The sequence below is a fragment of the Helianthus annuus genome, chromosome 14 (genome assembly GCF_002127325.2).
Source record: "Helianthus annuus cultivar XRQ/B chromosome 14, HanXRQr2.0-SUNRISE, whole genome shotgun sequence".
In the NCBI taxonomy this organism is placed as follows: Eukaryota; Viridiplantae; Streptophyta; class Magnoliopsida; order Asterales; family Asteraceae; genus Helianthus; species Helianthus annuus.
The window spans coordinates 79,946,307-79,961,574 of NC_035446.2; the positions used below are offsets into that span (position 1 = coordinate 79,946,307).

General features: G+C 36.1%; 1 long non-coding RNA gene and 1 other non-coding gene across 2 annotated transcripts; one reads left to right on the top strand and one right to left on the bottom strand.

The window, feature by feature from the left end:
* Nucleotides 1–141: 141 nt before the first annotated feature.
* Nucleotides 142–1,684, bottom strand: LOC110910219. The gene is made up of 3 exons (XR_002575944.2): nt 1,498–1,684; nt 907–963; nt 142–398 (listed from the first exon to the last, which is right to left on the bottom strand). It is a non-coding gene; the product is annotated as an uncharacterized LOC110910219 (long non-coding RNA).
* Nucleotides 1,685–12,142: 10,458 nt separating this feature from the next.
* LOC118486967 lies at nt 12,143–12,249 on the top strand. The gene has a single exon (XR_004880134.1). It is a non-coding gene; the product is annotated as a small nucleolar RNA R71 (small nucleolar RNA).
* The last annotated feature ends 3,019 nt before the right edge of the window (nt 12,250–15,268 follow it).

Below are 15,268 nucleotides of genomic sequence, written 5' to 3' on the forward strand. Positions count from 1 at the left end.
AGTGAGAGTTGTTACAGATACCAACTTGAAACGCCCAACTTTTCTCATTCGACTATGAACATAGAAGTTCATGAAATTTTACAAAAATTTTGACATGACCTGTTTGTATTAAGGACCTTTCCCCCTGTTTTAACAACATCATTTTAGTTAAGTACTACGACACTTTCAAAATAACAAAGTCGTGACCATAAAAGGTTCACCATAACTATTTTGTACATACTACAACAAAAAGTTTAGAAATCCAAACTACTTACTAACATACTAAACCCAAGTTTGACATCATATTACAAAATGAAAACTTTGACCCATTCATAATTGACAACTTGAACCGGAAGCATGCAAAAAGGTCGACATTGTGTGTTCGGTCCGAAAGCGCCACTATCAAGCCTGGGATTTACCTATCATTCATAACAACAAGACATTTGTTAGTTCTACATGTATATGTAATAACAAATCCTTTACCCAACTACCATTATCTGACCCATTAATAAATTCATTACTTCTTGTCAACGACCATACTACATTTCATTCTCTTATCCTTCTAGCATAAATTTCTTTATGCTCTTCAACATTTCTTTAAGAAACACTTAACATATATTCTACTCAAACCATCCGCAATGGTTTAATACATTCCTTTCATTAAACATGCTTTCACCATTTTGACCCATTATCCACAAGTAATTTTCTAGTCTTTTCCATTCCACCTTCCCAACAATTTACGACCCATTTGGGTAGTCATTAAACACCCCATGTTCTTTGATTACTTATCCATTTTTCCAATATAAAACATACCACAACCTCTTCTATAAGCAAACATACAAACATACACCTTAACACTAAGGTTTAAGTAGCTAATATAACATCCGTAGACTACATAATAGAAGAATTAAGTTCATATGAACTTACAGCGATCTTGAGATGCTTGTGATTTCGAGTGACTTGCGCCTTCTTCCTTCTTTGTTCCTATACATCACAACTTCATATACTTAGCTTTCGATAAATTTCATTATTCTCATTTTCTTTGTCATACTATTATGATGTTTATAAATCATACGCACTCCGACCATAATCATATTTCATCAACTTAACAAACTTTCATACAAAAACACACTTTCATTAATTTAGACATTTCATCGAACACATGGCGTGCGTACATTCTAATAAGCATGATGTACAAGTATTTATAACACATTCATCCTAACTTCATCAAATAGATCAACAATCGTAACCATACTACATCTGATTCAAATCAAATCACTCATCAAAACACTTCTATAACCTGAGTTTAACATCAACATTACAACTTTCACTAAATTTTTACTACCATACATAATCCCAAGTGGGTTTTGCCCCAACTACTAGTAAAATCTAAATAGCACATCATATAACTCATATTTGTTCCTATCATTCAACATCTAGGTTCGATTTCATACAAACATCATATATCATACATAACCCACTTCATCAAATGTGAACAAATCATGAAATTACACTTACTAGATGTCAAGAACACTTTGATAGTTGAAGTTATTGGCTCATGCATTTGAAAAATCCTTGACTCCCTTTTCAATTTGATGGAATTTAGTATCTTAGGGTTTTGAGATGGAGAACTTTCTCCTGGCCTTCTCACGATCGACCACACACATACATACTTGACATATTTTTTTTTTTGTTTTAATTACACACTTTTCATTTTAACCCCTTAACTATTATAACATGACATTTTTCTCTTTATTACTTACTAACTTAATAATCTTTCATGCCTAATTATAAGATTTTAGATTTTGTTAAAATGCTACAAATCTTATTAATGGTAAAATTTCATGTCTACCATTTCTTATCGCTAAAGTATTTCGATTAAACATTATGACATGTCATACAAAATTTGGGGTGTTACAAGCATATCGACAATCTAAGTGAATTGTTTAAGACTTAGTATGTTAATCAAGCTTAACGGTGCTGGTAACTTGTCATTAGCTGATATGATTCCCTAACACGCTCATCAAAAATATGTTTGTAAATAGTTTACATTCTGCATTTAATTCCTGTAATTCATTTTCTAGTTTAGAAACTTTATTAAAATCCAAAAAGATTTTTCATTTCTGCTTTATTTTCCGACAATCCAAAGTGGGGAGTTGATCTTCAGATTCAGAAGATTGAAGCAGATGCAGAAAGATTCTAAGCTGGATGATGAGTTGGGGCTTAATATGTTAATTGAGAAAATGAAAAGTCAAAACAAGTTCATTAACTTGAAACTTGTAATTTTCAGAAAATATTTGAGAACGTTGAACAAAAATCAGTTTATTTTTGTCACAGATCAACCAAGGTCATTAAGTTGGACTTGGTAGATAAATTGAGTAATCAGGGTCATTAACTTAGACCTGAATACTTAAGTGGATTTATAAAACTGATGAGCAGTTAAATAGAAGTCTAAGTTTGAATAGATTGTAATGTTATATGTTTGAGAAACATGAAATAGGAATCAAGATCCCCATGGCAAAGAAATTGTTAAAGTTTGAACCAGAATTGAAATCCCAGCTTATCGAGAGGGGGAGTCTGCGAAAGGGGGAGTCAAAATTCTGGATCAACATTCAAAGGGGAGATTGAAGATTAAAGTTTGAAGATAGAATATTGAAGGATGCTTTTACAATGTCAAATACAATTATGGCAGAGAACGAAAGATCAAGACTAAAGACTGAAGACAGGATGCTAAAGACTTCGTCAACATCCAAGGGGGAGTCTGTTGGTGCACTGATGTCTGTTAACTTCGTCTTTGTTGAGTCTTGTATTGTACTAGATAGATCAGGGCACGGAAATCGAGAAAAAGTATTTTAGGGTAATTCCGCACGAAATTACACTTGTGTAATTTCGCACGGAATTATAGAATCTTGCACGGAATTAGATGTTTCACACGGAATTAGTAATTCCGCATGGAATTACTTAATCTCGCTTGAACTCTTAATTTCGCTTGGGATGATTTCGTGCGGAATTATCAACCCTATAAATACATGTTGTCCATATTCATTTCATACGGAATTAAGTCATCGTATCTGAGCCGCGGTGCTGTCCGTTTGTCATTTGATTTGTAAAAAGCTCAGGAAATCAATATAAGAAGATAATTGGAAAGGAACAAGTTGTTTGACATCAATTATATTGATTCCGCCTTTGTATCTGATGATGAACTACTCAGAATGACTGTTTAGGGTCACACGACGATCCAACCGAGGTAATGTTGAGTGAAGATATGAATGATATGATGGAGATCTTAGAGCACCATACTTATAATCTCTTCACACAATATTATGTTCAAGAACTCAAGCAAAGATCTAAATAAAATATTAGATAAAATCTAAGAGGTATGGTGGTGGTGATGGCCGATTAGGCTAGGGGGAGGGGGTCTATGTGTAACATGTAACTACTAGTTAGATTATAAACCAAAACCAACCATATAGTTAGTTTAGTTAGTTTACTAGATATTTTAGTGGGAGTTAGGGTGTTCGGGGATCATGACTAGCACAAAAATAATTAAACAATGTTTCTAGCAATATTTTGGTGTTCCGGGTAATGTCCGGTTGTTCGGTTAGATACCGTTCCGTTAAAGTGTTAAGTTATATCGTATAGTGTTCTTTTTGTAACTTTTTGTGACCCTTTGAAACCCCCATACTTAGGAAAGCATACAAGACCATTTTGCCATATTTTTGCACCTTACTAGCATGTTACAATGCTGAATTTTTGTTAATAAATGCAGAATTCTGCAATTTTTAGTGAGTTTTAGGCACTTTTCGGCACTGAAACCATCTCCTAGTGACGCAGTTTTATGGTTCTTACTTCCCTACACTCCATACTAGTGTAGTACCCTGTCTCTGGCTCATACTGGCCTCAAAACATTGTCTGTCTATGTACTAGCACTGTCAGTATATTTCTGGGTTATCCGCTCATTGTGCTAACTGTGCTTCGTGCATCAAGTTTGTCACTAAACTTTGTGTGTAATAAATGGTGTGACAGCATGAAGTGTGATGCACATGTATGTATGATGCAGAAATCATAAAGCAGTTTATATCAACAGTTGTAATTAAGCACAGTCGTTAAGCACAAATTTAATATTAATTAATTGTACGGATACCTATAATTATGAGGGTTGTCACAGTTGATACATTTGATGATGATACTGGATGTAGAGATGATTATTGTTGTTTGATTTTTGGTGATGATTAAGTTTAAGAGTTTGATATTCAACCATCTGATGTTTTTGAATTAGATATATTAAAATTGTGAGTTTTCTTTTGCAGGAATTCGACAAAGTTAAAATGGAGAGAACATTGGTTTCGAATGAAAAAACAGACCTACCGCCAAACGATTTCCCGGCCAACCGATCTTTCATCCCGTGGTGTTGGTTTTGGGTTTTGGGTTTTGGTGTGATGAGAGATAGGTGTTGTGTGGTGGGTAGTGGTTATAGCAGCAGGTTATGTGAGGTGGATGGTGGTGGTGATGGTAGATGGTGGATGTTAGTGGTAAATGGGAGAGAGAGAGGTGAGAGATATATCTAATTTTTTATTTTTTTAATGGTTAGGTATTTAATTTATTTACACAACTAGTCCTTGAAAAGTGAAATGACAATAATACCCTACAGAAAAATCTAACTATGTTAGGGCTAAAGGACATAACGTGCAAGATTTTAAAACATTAAGTACAAGACTCGTCAATTTGAAAGATAAAGTACACCGACTAAACTTCACTATAAAGATAAGGGACAAAACTTGAAATTCACTCAATTTTATATTAGGGTAAATTTCTTTTTGAGTCCCTGTGTTTTACAGGTTTTAACCACGTGAGTCCAAAATCAAAATGTTTTACGCCCTGAGTCCCTATAACCAATTTTCTTAACCATTTGAGTCCAAATTTCTAACACCATCCACCAAGTTTGTTAACTATAAAGGTAATTTGGTCATTTACACACAAAGTACAAGTCTTATATGCATATGAGTACAAGGAACAAGTATTTAATGCATAAACTTTTTATATATAATATATATAAAAATAATTACCTACACCTCACCATCACCACTCCACCACCGCACCTTCACCACCACTCCACCACCACACCTACCACCACCATCGTGAACTGTCACAAATCATCAAATCCTCAAACCCACATTCAAGTATTATTCAAAGTATTATTTATCTATGCAGAGCGTACCTATCACACACCACCATCAAATATGAAATCATGTTAATCCAAAAAACAGAAACAAAAGACATGACAACACAGCGAGAATCGTCACCGCTTATCCATCAAAAACTACAAAAAACAATAAAATATATATAAAAAACAAACGAAACCTCACCAAAATCATCTATAAATATGTGGCGAACGAAACGCTCAATCACCAACAAATTATCCAAACCACCACATTCGTAAGACCAAGGTTTAGTGTTCTGCACAGAACCAGTCAAAGAATCCAGCCATCAGGATAAAGCCTACCAACATATCGCTCTAGAGTCTGACCATTTAAATATTGGTCTTACATGAGTCAGACTTAATCCACATAGTGAAAATTTATTTCATTTCCCATAAATGCAACAAAATATTTTTGAATTTTTGTTTTTCAAATGTTTTTGAATCTAAGGGTTGACCACGCCCCGTGTTGCCTTAGCACGACCCCGTGTTGGCCTATCTAGTTTGTCTTTTGTTGTTTTCTTTTCTTTTGCAGAGAATCTTGACTGGGCACGACCCATGCCTGGTGGGCACGGCCCCGTGCCAGAGCTTCTGATCTTGTTATTTTGTTGGTTTGGATGTGGATGGGGGCTTGGCGAGTCGTGTCAATCCTCCTTCTTTGTAATTACGTTGGTTTTTTATGTTATTTTTCTCCTTTTGTGCGTTTAAGCTCTTCTGACCCTGTAAATTAAAAAGGAACAAAGAAACATGTTTTTTCCAACATTAGTACTCAAAAGGAGTTGATTTTACGCCGTATTTGATATAATTTATATGTTGTATTTTATGCAAATCAAATACCCCCACACTTGAATCTTTGCTTGACCTCAAGCAAAACTCTATAATGTGGCTTACAAACCCAAACGGAATAGGTAGAAGAGAAGGTTTTGGGCTTATTTTTAGAGTGTCAGGAATCCAAGTTCTAAATTTATTTTGTTTTTATTTTATTTACAATCTTATTCGTCATGATTTATTTAAAAGACAAATTAAGAAAGATTATTTGTTTTGGGCATAACATGCCTTTATAAAATTTCATTTAGTTATATACAAATTTACACACCTCACAAGTGGTCACTCAACACTCGGCCAAAGTTGTTTAAGTGAAAATGTTTGTGCCCGGTTTGGAACTTACTCCTACTATAGGCTTGAAACACAATCAAACCTCTTACATTTTGGCGTTTAACCCTTGTAAATATCAAGAGGGCTTTAAAGGGTAGGTTGTGGTTTGGGTAGGTGTGTTTGGTAAAAATGGCGAAAGGCGTAAAAAGTATCAATTTTTCCATTGCTTTGTGGCTTAGCAAAAAAAAAAACCAAAAAAAATACTTTGGTTTTTTTTCCAAAGTTAGAAACTGAGCCATACTTGTAATTTTTATAACCAATCTCTTTACAAAAATAAAAGGGTGTGAATAAAAAAGATTGTGGATGTGGGTGTTGCGGGTTTAGAAATGAAAGGGTTAAGGCTCAAAGGGGTTTATCTAGGGGGATGGTTTTGGTTAAAGAAAGGAAAATAAGGGTTTGAAGTGACAAATGAGTTTGATCCTAATGCCTCCATCATTTACTTGGATTTTCGTCGGTAAGGACTTGGAACGTATTACTTTGGTAAGTTCTAGATTTGTAAGAACCAAACGGACTATTCACACAAGAAACGAAAATTGAGCAATTAATAAAGATGTGTATTTATATGCTCGGTAAAGGCTCAAAACTCACTTTTGTGAAAAAGGGGTTATAGTGTAAAAATGTATATATAATCAAATTTTATAAAGATTTGGTATGCCCGTTTTTATAATTTTCTTAATCGGTTCTTTTTATCATGACTCTATCAGGTGTAAATTAGTAAAAATATAATTGTTAGAACTTATTTTACCCAACTAAACCAAGATAAGTAAAAGAAAATAAAAAAAAATTGAAAAAGTTTGGGGTGATTAGCTTCCAAGGCGAGTTTTGTGTAAGGCTTGTTTTTAGGACAAACGATTCAAGGTTTTATCATCCCCCCTCCCCATCCCCCCACACTTAAATTACACATTGTCCTTAATGTGTACCAAATAGGAGTTTTTTATTAAATGTGTAAAAAGTGGGTAAAAATAACATTTTTTTTGTTACTGGCACTTGTAGCACGGGGGCGTGCTATGGGGACACGGCCCCGTGGCCAAAGTGCCGGTAACAATGTTGAATAGAAGACTTACAGTATAGTGGACATGGGGGCATGCTGGGTGAGCACAGCCCGTGCCACCTTCTCGGCAGAAACTTTTTGGACATCAGACAGTTGAGCACGGGGGCGTGCCTGGTGGCACGGCCCCGTGCTGCGGACACTGATTTGCAGTTTTTAAAGCGGGTGGTTCTGGTTTATATGCATGGGATCCATTTTTCATCGTCCATCATCCTCTTTTGAGCGTGCTTTATTCCTACAAAGATAAAACTTAAAAGAGACAATTAAACTTAGAAAACTACTTAACTAATGGATAGTCCATGGAATGCCTCCATGGTGCGCCATGTTTATAAGGGTCCTTGGCTAGACCCAAAGTCGGTCAAATGTTACCCAAGCGGGATGACTCGCATCCTGAGTTGTATCGTTGAAGAGCGTCGTCTAGGCTTGAGTCAATCGCTTTGAGGTATTTGACTGGATCATCCTCCGCTCGTTGTCCCACCTCAAACTTGATCTCCTTTTTAACAACCCTGAATGTTAGTTTCCCGTCGCTCATATCCACCATAGCCTTTGCGGTGGCAAGGAAAGGCCTTCCTAATATGAGCAGGATTTCAGTGTCCTCTTCGATGTCTAAGATAACAAAGTCGGCCGGAAAAACAAATTCTCCGATAGATTTTCTATGACACGTTGATGGTATTTGTAACACCCCAACCCGGAATGGATCGACGTATCACTATTACAGAGTCAGATCAAAAACATAATTCCATATATACTTGAAAGTGTTACAAGGCATAACAACTTAATGGAAATAGGATGTCTAATTTAATAGATTTATTTCTACGATGTATTTTTCATATACTCGAGCACTCTTCTGTATCCCGTCCCAGATTGTCTTGATAACCTAACGTAAAGAAGAAAAAACAAAAACGTACGTCTGAGCAAAATTTGAAAGTTTTGCCCGGTGCACGGATAGAGGGAAACAAAAAGGCTTATTTTATTTGAGAAAAAGGCTAAGTTCTTCAAAAATCCTTTGTTTTGGCAAAAACGCTAAGTTTTCGTAATTCAAAATATATTAAATAAATATAACAAATATTATCAGAATACGATAGACAGATTTACCCGAAGTCTAGAAGGTTCATTTTATTACAGAGGTTGATACAGGGTAGCTAGCCTATGTATCTAGACATGGAAGGAGTGTGGGAACATCACACCGACCATTCACCAAATATCAGACTTCATTTACTTTTTCCTAGGATTGATCCATACGCCTCTAAACCAGTGTTGCAAAAGTCGCTAGGCGGTCCGTAGTCGGCCGACTGGGGAGTTGGGAGTAATCAGAGTACTCGGGGAGTACGCGAACATGATAAATACAAAGAAAATTAATTGGTGTATAATATATATATATATATATGTGTGTGTGTGTGTGTGTTAAAAGAAGCATAATTCATGTTGAAATGAGTATAATTCAAAATGAAACATGTTTGAAGTTCAAATCTCACCAAGTATAATGCCGAGTAGATGGCCAAGTAGGCCGAGTAGTCCGAGTACAAGGCTAAGTAGGCCGAGTACAAGTCCGAAGTATTCTGAATACAAGGCTGACTAGTCGGAGTACAAGGCCGAGTAGTCCGAGTACAAGGCCGAGTAGGCCGACTTTTACAACACTGCTCTAAACAGAAGTCCGTAGACTAAAACAAAAGAGACGTCGTGAACTCAACTCACCGTCATGGATGGTGCCACATCATTTTATGCCACAATGATGGGTCTCTGGTTATCCTCACAGAAAAAGGGAATGATTTGGGTAACATAATAATCTACAATATTTGTAATAATCTACATATACGTATATCCCGTTAAAAATGCTAGAGTTCTTAGTGTCTGTTGGTTTAAATTGTCTCATTGAATTTACAAAACTTATACGTAAAGTAGAATTATTAATTTTAAACCTTTAGTTATTTGAAAATGTTAACTTCATCCATACAATGATCAAATAAATTTATATAGACACACATATGTAGGTAAGTTACATGTTTAGATGAAACTAAATTTGTGTATATACAAATCATACGTAATATTCATTTGCTTGATTTTGTACTTGGTTATTGATCTATAAGATGTTGTAAAAATGTCTAGTCAGAAATACTAGTATAATTTAATAACAAAACTAACAATTTTTTTTGTCTTTTGAATAAGATATATTAAATGGGTTTTACATACTTATAAAACAAAATTCTAAAGACTAGTAAGTAAAATTTAAAACTGATATATTTTAATAATTAAGTAGGTATATAAAAGACTAAAGTATGATCACCAATTTGTAATATGAATATGAATATAATATTATACATAGACATATAAAATAACTTTTAAGTATCAAAATAAAGCCATCAAGTTATACTAAAGTGAACTGACCCATCTTAACAAATGTAATATAATAATGTATTATATCATCTTCTTTGTTTGAAACATTGAAAGAACGCAGACGCCATTTTTGCTTTACAATTTAATTTATGGATTAGGTTTAGTACATGTATATATAAAAACCTAAATGAAAGTATACGGGGTTATGTTTTACCTTATGTTGGAGATGAGATGTAATCGAGATAACAAAAAGGTCGCCGTAACAATATCGGTTTCTTGGTGACGTCGTGTTTCCAAGATTTTTGGAAGCTGGCTACAGGGTGGGAGCGGTGATAGTGAACATATGTATATGTTTCATCGCTTCTTAGTTGATGTTAGTCTAAATAGATGTGGGACATACAGGTGTATATATATGAGGTAAGTAAGGTCGTAAAGCTTTCTGGCTAAGTTACCTTTGTCCTTTGCCATGAAGTTAAACATAGGGAGGGACAGCTGGTAGGTTAAAAGCATAGACACTTCTCCAAAGATCCACCTCCTCCTTATTGAGTTTTACTCTATCTTATTCGTAAGAGTTACAAACCAATTTTACTATTTCACTTTTGCTTTTTACAAAACTATGTTATTACTTTTATTCTTATTTAATCAAACTTAAGTGTTGTATTATTGTAATTAGTCCTTATTCAATTTTTGTTAATGTTATCGTTAACATAACTTTAGGTTATTCTTTTATTATTAACTTAGTTATTCCTTTTTTCGTAAATTAAATTTTTAGTCATGCTTCTAAAGTTAAAAGTTTCTAATTTGATAACTAATTTATTATATTGTCATTATTTAATCAGATTTATAATGATAAGTTTATATTATATTTAATAAATATTATTTTAAGAAATCAATTATTACAATTATACTATATTATTAACCAACTGGGGTAGCCCAGTTGGCCACCGACACCCACCTCTTCCTAGAGGTACCGGGTTCGAGTCTTGGGAGTGGCATACGTCGCCCAGGGTAAGAACTCGGCAAGAGGAATTCACCGCGAAGCTAGTTTGGTCGGGTAGCGGCTCCCGGGGTGCGATCACTCCGGCTGTTGGGAGGACCGTGCTCTATTCCCCGCCCCCCCCCCATATAATAAAATAAAATAGGAAATCGCTTATTACAGTATTTCACCAACCTGTCTGCAAGTTGAATGCTCATCCTTGTAGGATGTGGCATACCTAACTCAAGTTTGTTGAACATAGAGGCCGACATTAGATTAATGCTAGCCCCCAAGTCTGTTAGTGCATTGCTTATTGGTGATCTACCAATGGAGCAAGGAATGGTGAAGCTTCCGGGATCAATCTTCTTTTGGGGGAGCTTGTTGAGGAGTGTCGCCGAGCATTCTTCACTTATGGTGACTTGCTGAATGGATTCAATCTTCCTTTTGTGAGTGAAGAAGTCTCTCATGAACTTAGTATTTTGGCATTTGAGTGAGGACTTCAACAAAAGGGAGATTGATGTGAAGTAAACGGCCGGGGTAAGGGACCGGAGGTGGTTTGGTTATATCGGTATTTTGGGGTTGAGTATTTTATTGGTTATTGGTAATGGGTGTTTCAATGGGGATTGGATCGGGTTGTTGTGGGGTTGGTTCAATTTCAGGTCCTACCTTCCGATTTCCTAGGGTGATTATGTTTGCTTGGGCTTTTAGGTTTGTTTCGGTGTTACTAGGTAAGGTTCCTTGTGGTCTCTCGGCGAAATTTTTGGCAAGTTGGCTTACTTGTTTTTCTATATTTTGAACACTAGCCCGTTGATTTCTAATTTCCGCTTCGTATGAACCTTTCCGAGTACCTTTTATCGGATTCAGAGAAAAGGCGAGTGATGAGATCTTCAAACCTTTCTCTTCCTCTTTGTTGTTGTGGTTGGAAACCTTGTTGCTCATTTCAGGGTTGTTGTTGAAAGTTAGATCGTTGATTTTGATTTTGATTTTGTTGGTTATTACTCCTGGTTCCCTCCAACTAAAGATGGGATGATTACGCCACTCAGGAGTGAAAGAGTTACTTGGAGCTCCCGATGGTCGTGGCTGGTTATTTACCACTTCCATTTGATTTTATAAATCTTTCATACAACTCCAGTTTTCATGGGGGCTGCCGCATCCTTCGCAAGCCATAACCGAAGCCATTTTGTTTAATTCAAGTTTCTTTATTTTAGTAGTTAAAGCTTTGATTTGGGCTTGCAAAGAAGTGGTTTCATCCACTTTGTGGGCGCCCAGGGTTGTGGATTTTGAGCCCCTAGGAGTGTGCCATTGAAAACTGTTTTGAGCAAGTACTTCAATTTGATTATATATTTTCTCGGGACGTCGATTCTCAAGTAGTCCCCCGGAGCCAGAATCAAGGAGTTGCCTTGTGTGTGGTAAGAGTCCATTGTAGAAAGTGGACACTTGTTGCCAACGTTCAAGACCGTGTTGTGGGCATTTCCTTAATAGTTCCTTAAATCTTTCCCATGTCTCGTACAATGATTCCCCGTCTTCTTGAGAGTAGGTGTTAATCTCAGTCATGAGTTTGGGGGTTTTAGCGGGAGGGAAATATTTGTAAAGAAATTTTTGGGCAAGTTCATCCCAAGTGTGTACGGACCGACTTAGGAGGGTGTTTAGCCAACCTTTTGCTCGGTCTTTAAGGGAAAAAGGGAACATACGAAGCCGAATAGCATCGTTGGAGGCTCCGTTGATCCGAAAGGTGTCACATATTTCCAAAAAGTTGGTAATATGTAAATGGGGATCTTCATCGGATAGGCCATGAAAAGTGACGGAATTTTGGAGCATCTGGATTAAGTGTGGTCGAAGCTCAAAGTTATTAGCGTCGACATTAGGAGGGTTAATAGCGGCTCCAAGATTACCGACCGTAAGCCGTAGGTAATCCATGAGAGTGTGTTGTGTGACAACCCGCATAATTACAGGTACTGTACAAATTAATTAACCCTAATTATGTGCTTAATGACTGTGCTTGATTACATCTGACACTTTAAACTGCTTACTGATTTATGTTACATACATACATGTGCATCCTTTACATACAGTCACTCCATTTATTTCATACAGACTCTTAGTGACAAACCTTATGCACAACGCACAGTTAGCACAGTGAGCGGATAACTCAGACACATGCTGACAATGCCAGCACTTAGACAGATACTATTTTTAGGCCAGTATGGGCCAGGGATAAAACACTACACCAGTATGGAGTGTAGGGAAATGAGGACCATAAGACTATGTCACTAGGTGATAGTTTGAGTGCTGGAAAGTGCCTAAAACGCAATTTAATTACAGAATTCCGCATATTATATAGAGTATTGACTAAATGGTCCTGGACACTTTCCTAAGTGTTGGAATTAATTTCGTTACAAAAAGATGCACAAAAGACGCTATACGGGACAATTAAACGCTTTAACGGAACGATACGAAACCGAACAACCAGACATTACCCGAGACACGAAAATATTGTCAGAAATATTATTTTATCATTTTTAATTAATTATGGTCACAAAAATCCCCATACACCATGTAAACATGACATACACCCACTATACTTGAAAATACCCTTAACCTTCTAATTTAATACCTATTAGTTAACAAAAATTTTCACTTTACCCCCCCCCCCAATCGAAAATCTGTCAATGATTACAAAAATATTATGTTTAGATTTTTGATTTTGCCATCTTATTTCCTATTGGACCATAGTTAAGCAATGATGGCTATGGAGTTGTAGGATGCATGTTTCCAAGGTGAAGATCATCATCACCATCAAACTCTTCACTCAACCCCTCCCCCCTCCCCTTATTTTCGGCTCTCCCCCCTCCCCCATAACCGAATTCACCACCACCATCCTTCACCACCTCCATTTTCTTCACTACAAGCTCTCATTTCAAGTTTGAAGTTCCTCCATAGAAGTGCAAGTTGAAGAGCTTTCAAGGGAGCTTGGTTCAAGCCTTTGTCACTAACATTTCACCATCATCTTTGTCCTAAGATTGTTACCCTAGCCTTGTGCTAGTAGTAAGTCCCTTCACACCCTTGTTCCATCTTGTTCTTGTTATGTTTTGTTTAAATGTTCATGGCATACAAAAGCTGAAACACTAAAATGTTGAACTTAAAATTCTGCATAAAAACCATAGATAAAAGGGTTGTATGAAGTTGAAATCTGGATGGTTTAGGGTTGGTTAAAGCATGATTGAGGTTTGAACATTTATTCATCAATAAACCATGGTTAGGGTCTTGGTTTATGCGTTTTTAGTCACTTCTACAATGTAAACAGCTTGCTGAGTTGAATTTCCAGCCAACTTCAACAGGCTGTAACGGGACCATTTTAAATCGAAAAACTAATTTTATGAAGCCTAAAATGTGCATTTTGGAATAACTAAACAAATGACACTAGAATCGTAATTTTTCGAAACCGTTTACTATTTTTAAGGGACTGTTTTTGGACAGCAGCTCAAGCTGCATTTTTACTGCAGAAAAAGTGTGTCATATTTGGAGTCATAACTTGAAACTGGAGTAAAATTGACTCATGGAAATTTTACAGTAGTTGGTCACCGTTGTCAAGATGACCCTCCAACTGGAATTTCGTCAATCGGACTTACGGTTAATTTTTAGTGAATTATTCCGTAAACTACAATCAGAAAGTAACAAATCTGATTGCAGTCGGGAAAATGATTTTCTATAAAATATAGTTAACAAACTGGACCCCAATATTTTTACATAATAAATTTTGGAACATATAGGACCTTCTGTAAAAATTTGAGAATTTTTGGAAAAGCATAACTATTTTAGAAAAATCCTCGAAAACAGTCCGGTTTCGAGTAATAAAGCTGAAAATAAAGTAAGTAACGTTTTGTATGTCGATATGTCGGTTTGGTTATTGAAAATGAACTATTGGATATATGTAAAAGAAAATGATATGCTAATTAAGCATGGACACCTCTATTTACAAAGGAGACTCTGCCAAAATTTTCCGAGAATCCGAACACTTAGTAAAATATTCGAGAAAAATAGATACGAAATAGTTGTCTAACTATTTTTCTAAGAACGATAGTGAAGTTAAAATAATTATTATTGTTTTAACAAAATAATACCTAAGTAACGCAAATCAAAACACTAAACTCTAAGCCAAGGCACGGCCCGTTCGTCTAATAGACATTAGTACGTTGTAGGTTGTCGTGTAGCGGAAAGAGTTAAGATTCGAGTCAAGACGCACTACGGTGAGTTCATGACCCCCTATTCCTTTACTGTTTTCGGTTTTATACTTCGGGGGTGGAATACATGTTTACAATTTATTTCAGACATTTTATACATGGTATTGTTAGCTTAAGGAGGGTTTTTATTACGCGATCAAGTGAGTGGTGGGCATGACACTTAAGCCATTAATCCTCATCGTAGGACCACGGGACATGAGTGATAGATCTATTTGGGTGTAGCGAGCCCACACCCATGAGGCCGGGGGCCCATAGTGTTGACTATGTCTTCATACCGGAGACAAATTTGCTAGGTTTGAGTCTTCCTGCATCATTCACATATACTACTGGATTTGCAA